The sequence below is a fragment of the Microtus ochrogaster genome, chromosome 21 (genome assembly GCF_000317375.1).
Source record: "Microtus ochrogaster isolate Prairie Vole_2 chromosome 21, MicOch1.0, whole genome shotgun sequence".
NCBI classification, from domain to species: Eukaryota; Metazoa; Chordata; class Mammalia; order Rodentia; family Cricetidae; genus Microtus; species Microtus ochrogaster.
The window spans coordinates 14,500,011-14,510,861 of NC_022022.1; the positions used below are offsets into that span (position 1 = coordinate 14,500,011).

The 10,851-nt window shown below is 40.7% G+C and overlaps 1 pseudogene; it reads left to right on the forward strand.

Annotated features, from left to right (window-relative positions):
- Positions 1–7,612: 7,612 nt before the first annotated feature.
- Positions 7,613–7,839, forward strand: LOC101987696 (annotated as a pseudogene).
- Positions 7,840–10,851: the final 3,012 nt, after the last annotated feature.

Below are 10,851 nucleotides of genomic sequence, written 5' to 3' on the forward strand. Positions count from 1 at the left end.
GTTGGAATTACATTAATATTATGTATAGGCAAAATATATAATATAAATATTCAATACTAAAATACAAAAATAAATATGTAATATTTACATATTCAATGTGTGTGTGTAACGCATTTCCCACTCTCATCTCTTGAAGACGGCTCACTTCACTTTGTAATAACTTCTATCTTCTATAGTAATTGTTGGTCTTCTGTGAATTCTGTTGATTGGGACCACAAATGTCAGGGAGTCAAGTGAGATTTTGATAACTGTTGCTTGCAAGGAACAGTTACTTTGTTCTATGTGTATCCTATCTGTGACAAAGAGATGCTCATATTTCCCCAGGAAGTCACGCAACACCTACAAACGTGAATGCAGAGGCTCAGAATACGGAGGTGGGGAGAAGCAAGAGTGTGAATCCAGGCCCTCAGTTGCTTTGCAGAGTTTCCAGATCACACCCGTGAGTCATCATTTCCCAGTGAGTGCCAACTTTGTAAGCAAGACATCCCCAGATATATGTTCTGTTGCTGGGAGGCCGAAGATAAGGTGCAGTGTGTGTTACCCTGAGCTGAATACATTCTCTAAGTAACTTAAGTATGCAAGAATGGCTGCATTCTTACTGACCAGTTTTTCATTAAGATGTTTAGATGATTTCCCACATCACAAGCTCTCCTTCACCAACAAAACATATGGCTTCATTTCTGTCTACAAGCAAAGAAAACCAGCCTACAATTCATAATTTCAGAGAACCTAGACAATATGAGGACCTTAAGAGAGACATACATGCTTCTAATCTACATGGGAAGTAGAAAAAGATAAGCTCTCCTGAGTAAATTGGGAGCATGGGGACCATGGGCTAGGGTTGAAGGGGAGGAGAGATGAAGGGAGGGAAAGCAGAGAAAAATGTATAGCTCAATAAAATCAATAAAAACAAATTTCAAAAAAACCGAACTACTTTCTGTCACACTTTTAGAGGCATGTGAGTGTCACTTAAATATTAACTTGTGCTCTTTACATATCCGTGCTTCCCACATTTTCCAGAATTCTGGGTTATAAGCCCTTCCCCCCAAATAAGCTGGTCTTTCCATAAATCATGAATAACAGTTTTTTATCTTCCAGCAGTTACAATGAAAACAACCTAGATTTTTTTATTCTTACCTTTCTTTTAGTATTAAAAAAAATCTCTCTGCAATATAGTCACTGTGTATACAAGTACTGTGTGTGTGTGTGTGTGTGTGTGTGTGTGTGTGTGAGAGAGAGAGAGAGAGAGAGAGAGAGAGAGAGAGAGAGAGAAAGGGAGAGAGAGAGAGAGAGTGCAGGTGCACCCGGTGTATGTGGAGACCAGAGGGCAACTGTCGCGAGTCATTTTTCTCTTCCCACCATGCTCAGGGGCTCCTTATTTATAACTCACTGAAAATCTGTTTGGGTGACTTTCTTTCACAGCTTTCTCTTTTCACCCATTTTCTAAACATTAATTTTATAACGCAACTTGACATAAGTGCATGACCAAACACACTTTAAAATACACTTGGTTGCCAATGAGATGTTGATGAAGAAAGTAGCTCTCAATTGCACAGACACATTTCACATTTGGGCTTAATTTAGAGCATGGATAAGGAATATAATGCTTGACTAAATTTTCTCTTTGTCCTTAGTTATGTAACCATCTATCAACCCTGGGAGGGATTTGTCTGATATCATGAGTCTTCTTTCCCTTTAAGTTCTCCCATGTTCCTAGTACCAGGTTGCCCTTTGCCTTTTGCATCAGAGCATATAGGTGTTACTCATCTTTCAAGGCCTCCTGTAGTTGGAAGTTAGGATTCCTTCCAAGGATTTTTCAGTTAGAACCGAAATCATTAATAGACAAAGAATCAGGCCATATTGCATTTCTCGAAATCAAATGATAAACTGGTTTTAAGCTTCCGAAATTGCCATAGGGGTGACTCATAAGTTTTCTTTCAGTGGATGCCCTACTTCTATCCTAGTTTTGCATTGTGGTGGTTTGAAGGAGAATGGTCCCTGTAGATGTATAGGTTTGACTACTTGGTCCCAGTTGATGGAACAGTTTGAAAGGGATTAGGCAGTGTAGCCTTGTTAGAAGAGGTGTGTCACTGGATAGAGCTTGAGGTTTCAAAGGACTTCTGCAACTCTCTGTGTGTTTTCCATCCTGCTTGCTGTTTTTTTTTTTAATTATTTATTAAAGATTTCTGCCTCCTCCCCGCCACCGCCTCCCATTTCCCTCCCCCTCCCCCGGTCAAGTCCCCCTCCCTCGTAAGCCCAAAGAGCTATCAGGGTTCCCTGCCTTGTGGGAAGTCCAAGGACCACCCACCTCCATCCAGGTCTAGTAAGGTGAGCATCCAAACTGCCTAGGCTCCCACAAAGCCAGTACGTGCAGTAGGATCAAAAACCCATTGCCATTGTTCTTGAGTTCTCAGTAGTCCTCATTGTCCGCTATGTTCAGCAAGTCCGGTTTTATCCCAGGCCTTTTCAGACCCGGGCCAGCTGGCCTTGGTGAGTTCCCGATAGAACATCCCCATTGTCTCAGTGTGTGGGTGTACCCCTCGCGGTCCTGAGTTCCTTGCTCGTGCTCCCTCTCCTTCTGCTCCTGATTTGGACCTTGAGATTTCAGTCCGGTGCTCCAATGTGGGTCTCTGTCTCTGTCTCCTTTCATCGCCTGATGAAGGTTAATATTCAGGAGGATGCCTATATGTTTTTCTTTGGGTTCACCTTCTTATTTAGCTTCTCTATTTTGAGATAATGTGTCTTTAGCTGTTTCTGCCACTATGCTTTTGCTGATTTGCCATCATGGATTCCAACCCTCCAAAACTGTAAGCCTAAACATTTTCCTTTATCAGTTGCCTTGGTCAGGGTGTCTGATCCTAGCAATAGAAAAGTAACTAAAACACACGAGGATGTCTAAGTAGCGTGTTAAAGTGGAGCTGGCAGAGGCTTGTGGATAAAAGCCTTGAGTTCTGTCTGTTCTGAACAAGTGCAATTTCAAAGAGGGGGCAGAAGTTATAGGAGTCACTTGTGGAATGGAGTCTCCAGGGGTGTTGTGAGACGAGCACACGGGGTATGAGGTAGGTGAGGTGATTTGCACGTGATAAAGCACTGTCCACATAATTATAAAGTCTACTGAATGAATGTCCACTCTGGAAGTAATTTAGCCTCCATTGCAAATCCCACAAATATCACCCATCCTTTCCAGGAAGTCCTGAGGTCTGTGGCACAGATGACATTGTGACTGGTGGGTTCAGTCCTGACTCTTTTGCTCACTGTGGTGGCATATTGGATCATTTATTTACTTTCTTCTATGTCTCTCTTATCTAGTCTACAGAACTAGGACTCAATTTTAATTAATTAGGTTGATTTAAGGGTTTATAAGACTAGCAATTACAAAGTGGTTATTATGGTGCCTGATATGCATATTAATGGAATTCATTACTCTGAGCACAAGGAGATAATCTAATTCTTGGATTATGACTGCTGACATTTTATTTTTCTTCCCTACAAAAGGGTAACAGAGTGCCATCAGGCACAGGTGCCTGGTAAGGACACATGCCAGTGTTGGACACTGCCTGGGACTCATCCTTAAATCTATTTTTTGCTACTTAACTTGAAGTCATTCTAATTTCAATTTAACTTATTGACCTTCTGTTCTTCCCATAGTCTGTCATAACTGAAAGGTGAGCACATTTTATAGATACTTTGATCTCATTTTTTTCTCCAGTGTCTAATATATGGCAATGATATTTGTACCTCTACTTATAGGGGTAATCCTGTAAAAAAGAAAGAATAAAACTAAACTTAATCATACAGTCATTCAACTTTAATGTAGGAAAGAACATAAAAGATATAAAATACATCATGCTTTGGATGTACTTAATGGATTTATGATGTGGAATAATGAAAGTATTCTTAAGATTTTGGAAGCTATAATTTCTATGATGAACATCAGTATGGTATATCATATGAGAAAATTAAGAGGGAAAATAGTTCTTTCTTTCTTTATTTTATTTATTTATTTATTTATTTATTTTTGGTTTTTCGAGACAGGGTTTCTCTGTGGTTTTGGAGCCTGTCCTGGAACTAGCTCTTGTAGACCAGGCTGGTCTCGAACTCACAGAGATCCGCCTGCCTCTGCCTCCCGAGTGCTGGGATTAAAGGTGTGCGCCACCACCGCCCGGCCTTTATTTTATTTTTAATGTGTGCATGTGTTTGCGTGTGCATATGTGTGTGCATTTAATTTTTGAGTATGTGCCTGTAAGTGCAGGTATCTATGAAGGCTTGACGAGGGCATCAGACCTCTTGCAGCTGGAGTTATAGGCAGTTGTCATCCGTCCAACATGGATGTTGGGAACTGAACTCAGATCCTCAGCAAGATCATCCAGTGCTCTTGCTTACTGAGCTATCTGCCCATCTTCAAGACTCTTACATATATATATATATATATATATATATATATATATATATATATATATATATATATATATATATACTATTTCTACAGTATATGTGTTATATTTGTTGAAGACCTGTGTTCACTTTTGTACTTACGTGTTAATGAGGACACTATTGAGGAGCTGATGTGGACAGAAGGTCTGAGACCAAATGGGTTTTGGGAGGGTAAGAGCAAATGAGAAAACCAATGAATTGTGGAGTCATTTCACCGACAGACATGTTACTGTGGGAGCAGGCTGCTACACATTATTTTTGCTATACGCACATGCTCTGCATAGCATCTTTCCATAAATATATACCACACATTGAAGTCATTTATTAAGTTGCTTTTTTTTTTGTTGATCAGTTAAGATCTAGGATAAATCATAAGGATGCAGCTATATTTGCTCATCCTACTGAATTTCCTGGACCTTAAGACTTTCTTCACCAATGCTTGCTTTATTTTCCTGAATTTAAGACTCTTGTAGATAAGCAAATAATAGCAAAGCCTCTGTACCAGGCCTTGGTACTAAGAATCATTTACTTATTTTCTGTGGCTCCCTGTTCTTATTTCCTACCTCCTCATCAGCCTAGCATTTCCCTGCTCTCTCAGCACACACACCCCAGTGAAGCTGCTCTCTCTGAATCCCCAGTGATTCCAGAATAGCAAATGTTTCAACATTGGATAATGGCAACACAACAATGTTGTCCGTACGGCAGGTGCAATAGGGATTCAAACATCAACTTTTTTTTAACCAGTGGCTGCTCACATAGGTACATTTTGCCTAATACATACCCAAATGTCTAGATTTTCTGGACAGGAGGCATTCCTTCAGACCTGATTGGTATAAACAGTGGAGGCAGAGACATCACCATGGTAAGGAGTGGCTGGAACCCTCTTCAAATCTAGTTCCAAGACTCAAGTTCAAAGTCTTGTGAGAAGGTCTCACCAAGGTCTCAGGTCTGCATCCCTTAGCTTTGCTATACGCTACCATAGGTATGGAATGACTTTATCAAAACATCGTCAGCAGCCTTCTGATTAAACCTTCTTTCCATCTGTTACACTATCATGTCAGATCTGATTTAATGGTGTGTCCCAAAGAAGCTTCCTCGGGGCCTGGCACGCAGTACTTTCTCAACCTAGTTTGTTATTCACCAGAAACATGTATGCAATCTCTCACATCTTTGTCATCTTCCACAAGTCCAATGGCAGCTACCAAACCTCCCTCTGTCTACACTTGAGACACTCTAAACTCTGCTCTTCTTCCCATGTTTTCTTACATTTTCTGGATCTTTGGGATGGATTCTTCCTTCTAGAGAACCCTTTCTCCCTTAGCCCCCTGGCAAAGCTAAATGTCAGCTGGAGAGTGAGCTTCCATTCTCTCACTCATTACCATGCATTTCAGGCAGGGATTACTATGTTGCTTTCATATTTATGATAGGGCATTATTTTAGAGTTTAAATTTTTAATTTTTTTGCTCATGTGTATGTGTGTGTGCGTGAGTGCGTGTGCATGCTATGGTATCCGCAGGTAGATTAGAGGGTAATTTGAGTGAATAAGTTCTCTTCTCCCATCACATGAGTTCCAGGGATTGAATTCAGATTGTCAGACTGTATGACAAGCAACTTTTACCCTCTGAGCCACCTATTTCATTGATTTGGTCTCAGTACGTCTTAGTGTACGTGTCATGAGCATGAATGGAGAATTTTGTCTTTCGAAAGTCAGTTGTCACGTTGTCAGAATGCCTCAGGATGGTATATTTCTTTACCAGGTGACATCACTACAGTCCAGAGGCAGATATTCACCTTTCTGTGCTCAGAAACCAGCCTCATCTATGTCTCGGTTAATAAGAATGACTAGAGACCAAGATGCTAACTCACACAGAGAAAACCTTAAACCTCAGGGAGTCCATTCTGTCAATTTAAGATGAAAACATCTGGGAAGGCAACTAGACAGCCACACTTTTCGGATACATATGTTCGATCCTTCCAGATAAGTGAGAATGAGAACCTGATAGCATGGGCTCAGAACAGGTATAGTTATATACATCTTAATTGAACATAACAACACCAGGAGGAGGGAATCTCAGTGTTACATGGGGAAGATAATCCTAAGACCCTCATGAAACTCTTCCCATGATTAGAATAAGAATGATATCTGTCCCCTGCATACTGTATGCAACACTGTGTTTCAAAGTATTTAAAGGTCTGACCTACCTTCATCTAATTGGCTTATTCTTTCTGGGTTTCATGCAATAGCTAAAATCATATTATACCCTGGAGACCAGTCTATTTCTTTAAGAAGATTTCAAAAGTCTCTATGCATTGATTTCTAAGGGCAAAAATAACCCCATTTCTTTAATTATCTTTTTAATGTAGATGAAGATAATTGGACATTGTTCATTTATTTTCCATTCTTTCTCATGTAGGAACATACAATCTTCTAACAGGGATGGTGATTTATCAGTTCTGGTATCATAGTCTTGAATCAAATCACAGACAAACATGTTACATAAGTATTTATTTTCACTGATAGTGGTGTGGGACAATGGTCTGTATTCTGTCAATTATATTTTAAATAAATGCTGATTGGCCAGTAGCCAGGCAGTAAGTATAGGTGGGACAACCAAACAGGAAATAGAGGTGGGTTAATGAGAACAGGAGAATTCTGGGAAGAAGCAAGCTCCTTCTACAGTCCTGGCCCAGCCACAGAAGAAGCAAGATGTGACTGCCTCGCTGAAAAAGGTACTGAGCCATGTGGCTAACACAGAAAAGAATAATGGGCTAAGCCGGGCGGTGGTGGCTCACACCTTTAATCCCAGCACTCGGGAGGCAGAGACAGGCGGATCTCTGTGAGTTCGAGGCCAGCCTGGTCTACAAGAGCTAGTTCCAGGACAGGAACCAAAAGCTACGGAGAAAACCTGTCTCGAAAAATCCCCCCCCAAAAAGAAAGAATAATGGGCTAATATAAGTTATAAGAGTTAATAAGAAGCTTGAGATACTAGGCCAATCAGTTTATAGTTAATGTAGACCTCTGTGTGGTTTCTTTGGGAATTAACAATTGTGGGAACTGATCAGGACAGAAACCCTGACAACAACTGATTTTAAAACATCTTTAAGCCCCCCCCCCACCGCCCTGCGACCTGCCATCCCTCACCCGGACCGACGAGTCGGCATGGCTCTCCAGAGCGCCATGTAGGGTTCCTCTAGCGTGGCCACCATGAAAAACGTGGTTCAGCAGCTCCGGCTGGAGGCTGGGATCAACTGTGTGAAGTTTTCCTAGGCAGCTGCAGACTTGAAACAGTTCTGTCTGCAGAATGCTCTACATGACCCTCTGCTGACCTGAGTGTCTTCTAGTACAAATCACTTCAGACCCCAGAAAGTCTGCTCCTTTTTGTAGTCAGCTATCTTGAGGTTTCTTAAACCACTTTTCATGAACCAGTGAGTATTCTGAAGTCTGTATAGAAGCTTCTCTAACACGTGCCATAATACACAGTCTTTACTTGTCAATCCTTAACATCTACCTCTCTGAATCTTCATGGATTTCTGTTTCACAAGGTTTAACTATTTTATATACACTGGTTGTAGCATACAATAAAACAGCATACAAATCTCTGGCCTTGTTATTGCTATGAAATGCAGTGTATTAGATTCAATACTTTACATTGGCAAGGCTTCTAAGAACTTACAGGTTATTGCAAAATTTTATTCAAGATTGGGAGACTTCCACTTTCTTTCAGCTAGTTATGTTGGGAGCAGTGAGACCCCAGATCCTGAATTTCTTGTAATCCCCTGATCTGAGTGCCTACAGCTGCTCTGACCACGAGACCTTCAGGAGTTCCTGATGGCAGGAGAGTGGTTTCTGGTGGGGTGTGGCTATCTCTATATAATCTGCCCCTGAACACAATAATGGGGGCATTCTTGGGGAATTCAAAAAAAATCTTTAAGAAAAAGTGTTATCTTTAAATGCATAATGATTTTAATATTTTAGAAATATTATTTGGGAACTTCCAAATCTTACTCCTCCTGCTTGCATGGGAAACACTTTGTCCCAAGCCATCTCCAGGCTCCCAACTATCTCTTTGTTATTCTCTGCTTGATTGCAACGTTCTGGTCCCTGTGTTCTGCTGATAAGAACTGGGGGTAGAACCAAGTGCTAAAAATGACACTGAGATGGTAATTCTGAACACAGCTGTTCAAATGCTCCGATGATGGTGGATGTTTACTTCTCATTCGTCTAATCTGGGATTGGCGGTTTCTGCATACAAATCGGTTCTGTAAACATATATTTTTTCCAGATTATTCCCCAGGAGGAGCAATGGGTGAAGGATGAAGCACTAGGCAGAAATGAATACTGCTGCCGTGTTATGGACCGGTCATTGAAATGTAATTCCACGGTGGAGAAAAAGAAAGAAAAGAAATTTTCAGTAGGAAATAAATCAATAAGAGATAATACTAAAAGGAAGAGGTGACATTATCTTGCTCTCTTTTGAGCTCTCAGAGCTGCACTTACACACGTCTGTAGCATAATTTGCAGAGCTTAGAGCAGATCAAAACATGGGGCTTTTTGTACAAAACAACAGCTTCAAGTCAGCCAAACTGCACAGATTTGCACCTCAGGAAGCTGGTCCTGAGTCCCACAGACTTAGACTACTTGCCCAAACATTAGTCTTTGAGTCTGAAGGTTCAGAGTGAGCCCTAGAAAACTCCTGAGGTATTCGGTTGCAGCCATGCTTCCTGACAGCGTTTTCTAAGACCCTGTGGGTGAATACCTGAAATAATGCAAACATCGCATTGTCATTGATTTTCCATTTTCCAGGTTATCTGGAGAGCAGAGACCGTTTTGAGGAAGTTTAATGAGTTTTATAAAATATTTGAACTAGCATTTGGTAGACAATTTTTAAAGATTTTTAATTAGCATAATTGTACATATTTATGCACATCTTAATATAAAGAATAATCAATGCAAACAGAATGTTCAACGTCTAAAACATTTATTTATTCCAAATGGCAATAGCCTTTTAAAAAACCCCCTTCTTCTAGTTATTTGGAAATTAAAATAAAGAAGCTATCACTAACCATTTTCACTTAATGTGTGATGGAATCCTGGGAGGCCTCTCCTACCTGACTTCAACTTTGCATCCATTACTAACTTCTCATCCTGCATTCTTGTGCGGGTTTCATTCATGATGCAGTCCAGAGCTTCTTGCAACTACCTTCTCTGAAACTGTGTCACTAGCATGACATTCCTTGGCTGTATTAGGTGGTTCAATTTTGGCCAAAATAAAATGCAACTGGTGACCAGACAAAGACTGACATGAAGATAATAACTGGCCACTATTTAGAACTTTCCAAAGATCCAGGGTGCTAATTTTCCTGTGATTTCACCTTTCCTTTGAGAACAGCTTCTTCCCTCGCACAACGGGACATGACTCGCTTTCAGCTTCTGTACTTCCTTTCCGCCACACTTTGCTTTCTGATTTAACATGCTAGCTTCTGCTTAGCTGCCTGAGATGTGTCGCTGCGTTCTAAGAATAGAATTAGGGATCCACCCCACTGTTATGCACGGACAGTGTGAGAATGGGACCGCTTGGAGCAGCAAATTCACGTCTACACATACAGTCAGCTGCTTTCTGATACAATTGTGCTCCCAGGAAACCCTGCATTATTAATCACAGTGTATGAGCAATTGATCAGCAGCAAGGAGCTTAGAATTGTGACAGTTTCAGAATCACAATTACACAGTTACTTTTTTCCACTAGGAATTTTCAGTGCTGTGAGTATTTTCAGCCTATGAATAATTCATATGTGTAATATACAAATTAAAGATTAATCAATAAAAAAATTAGATAAAAATTTCCGAGTAAGCTCTGTGCATTTTAGACGGTGAAAACCAGAGAGCTTCTAATGACTTTCCATTATCCAAAAGAAGGTTTATAAGTAATTGCTATGACAAAATGCAGGTTAAAATGAGTTACTTTACAAAGGCATTCAGCCATAGTTGCTGAGGCTATTTACAACCGTCAGTGTTGACTTAGTAAAGAATTAAGAGCACATTCAGGTCAGCTTAGTCAACGCCTTGAATCCTAACACTTAAAGATCCACATGCAAAGCTTGTGCTGGGGCCTGAGCTTCTGATAATTATGTGCACTTCACTTCATGCATTAACACTGAAGCACCTGCCGGGCCGGTGGTGGCACACACCTTTAATCCCAGCACTCGGGAGGCAGAGGCAGGCAGATCTCTGAGTTCAAGGCCAGCCTGGTCTACAAGAGCTAGTTCCAGGACAGGCTCCAAAGCAACACAGAGAAATCCTGGTCTCAAAAAACCAAACCAAACAAAAAAAAATAACAAAAACAAACAAACAAGAAGAAGAAAAAACCCAGTGAAGCTCAGGGTAAGCATGCTGCTGCAGGCCTGTAACCCAGTACT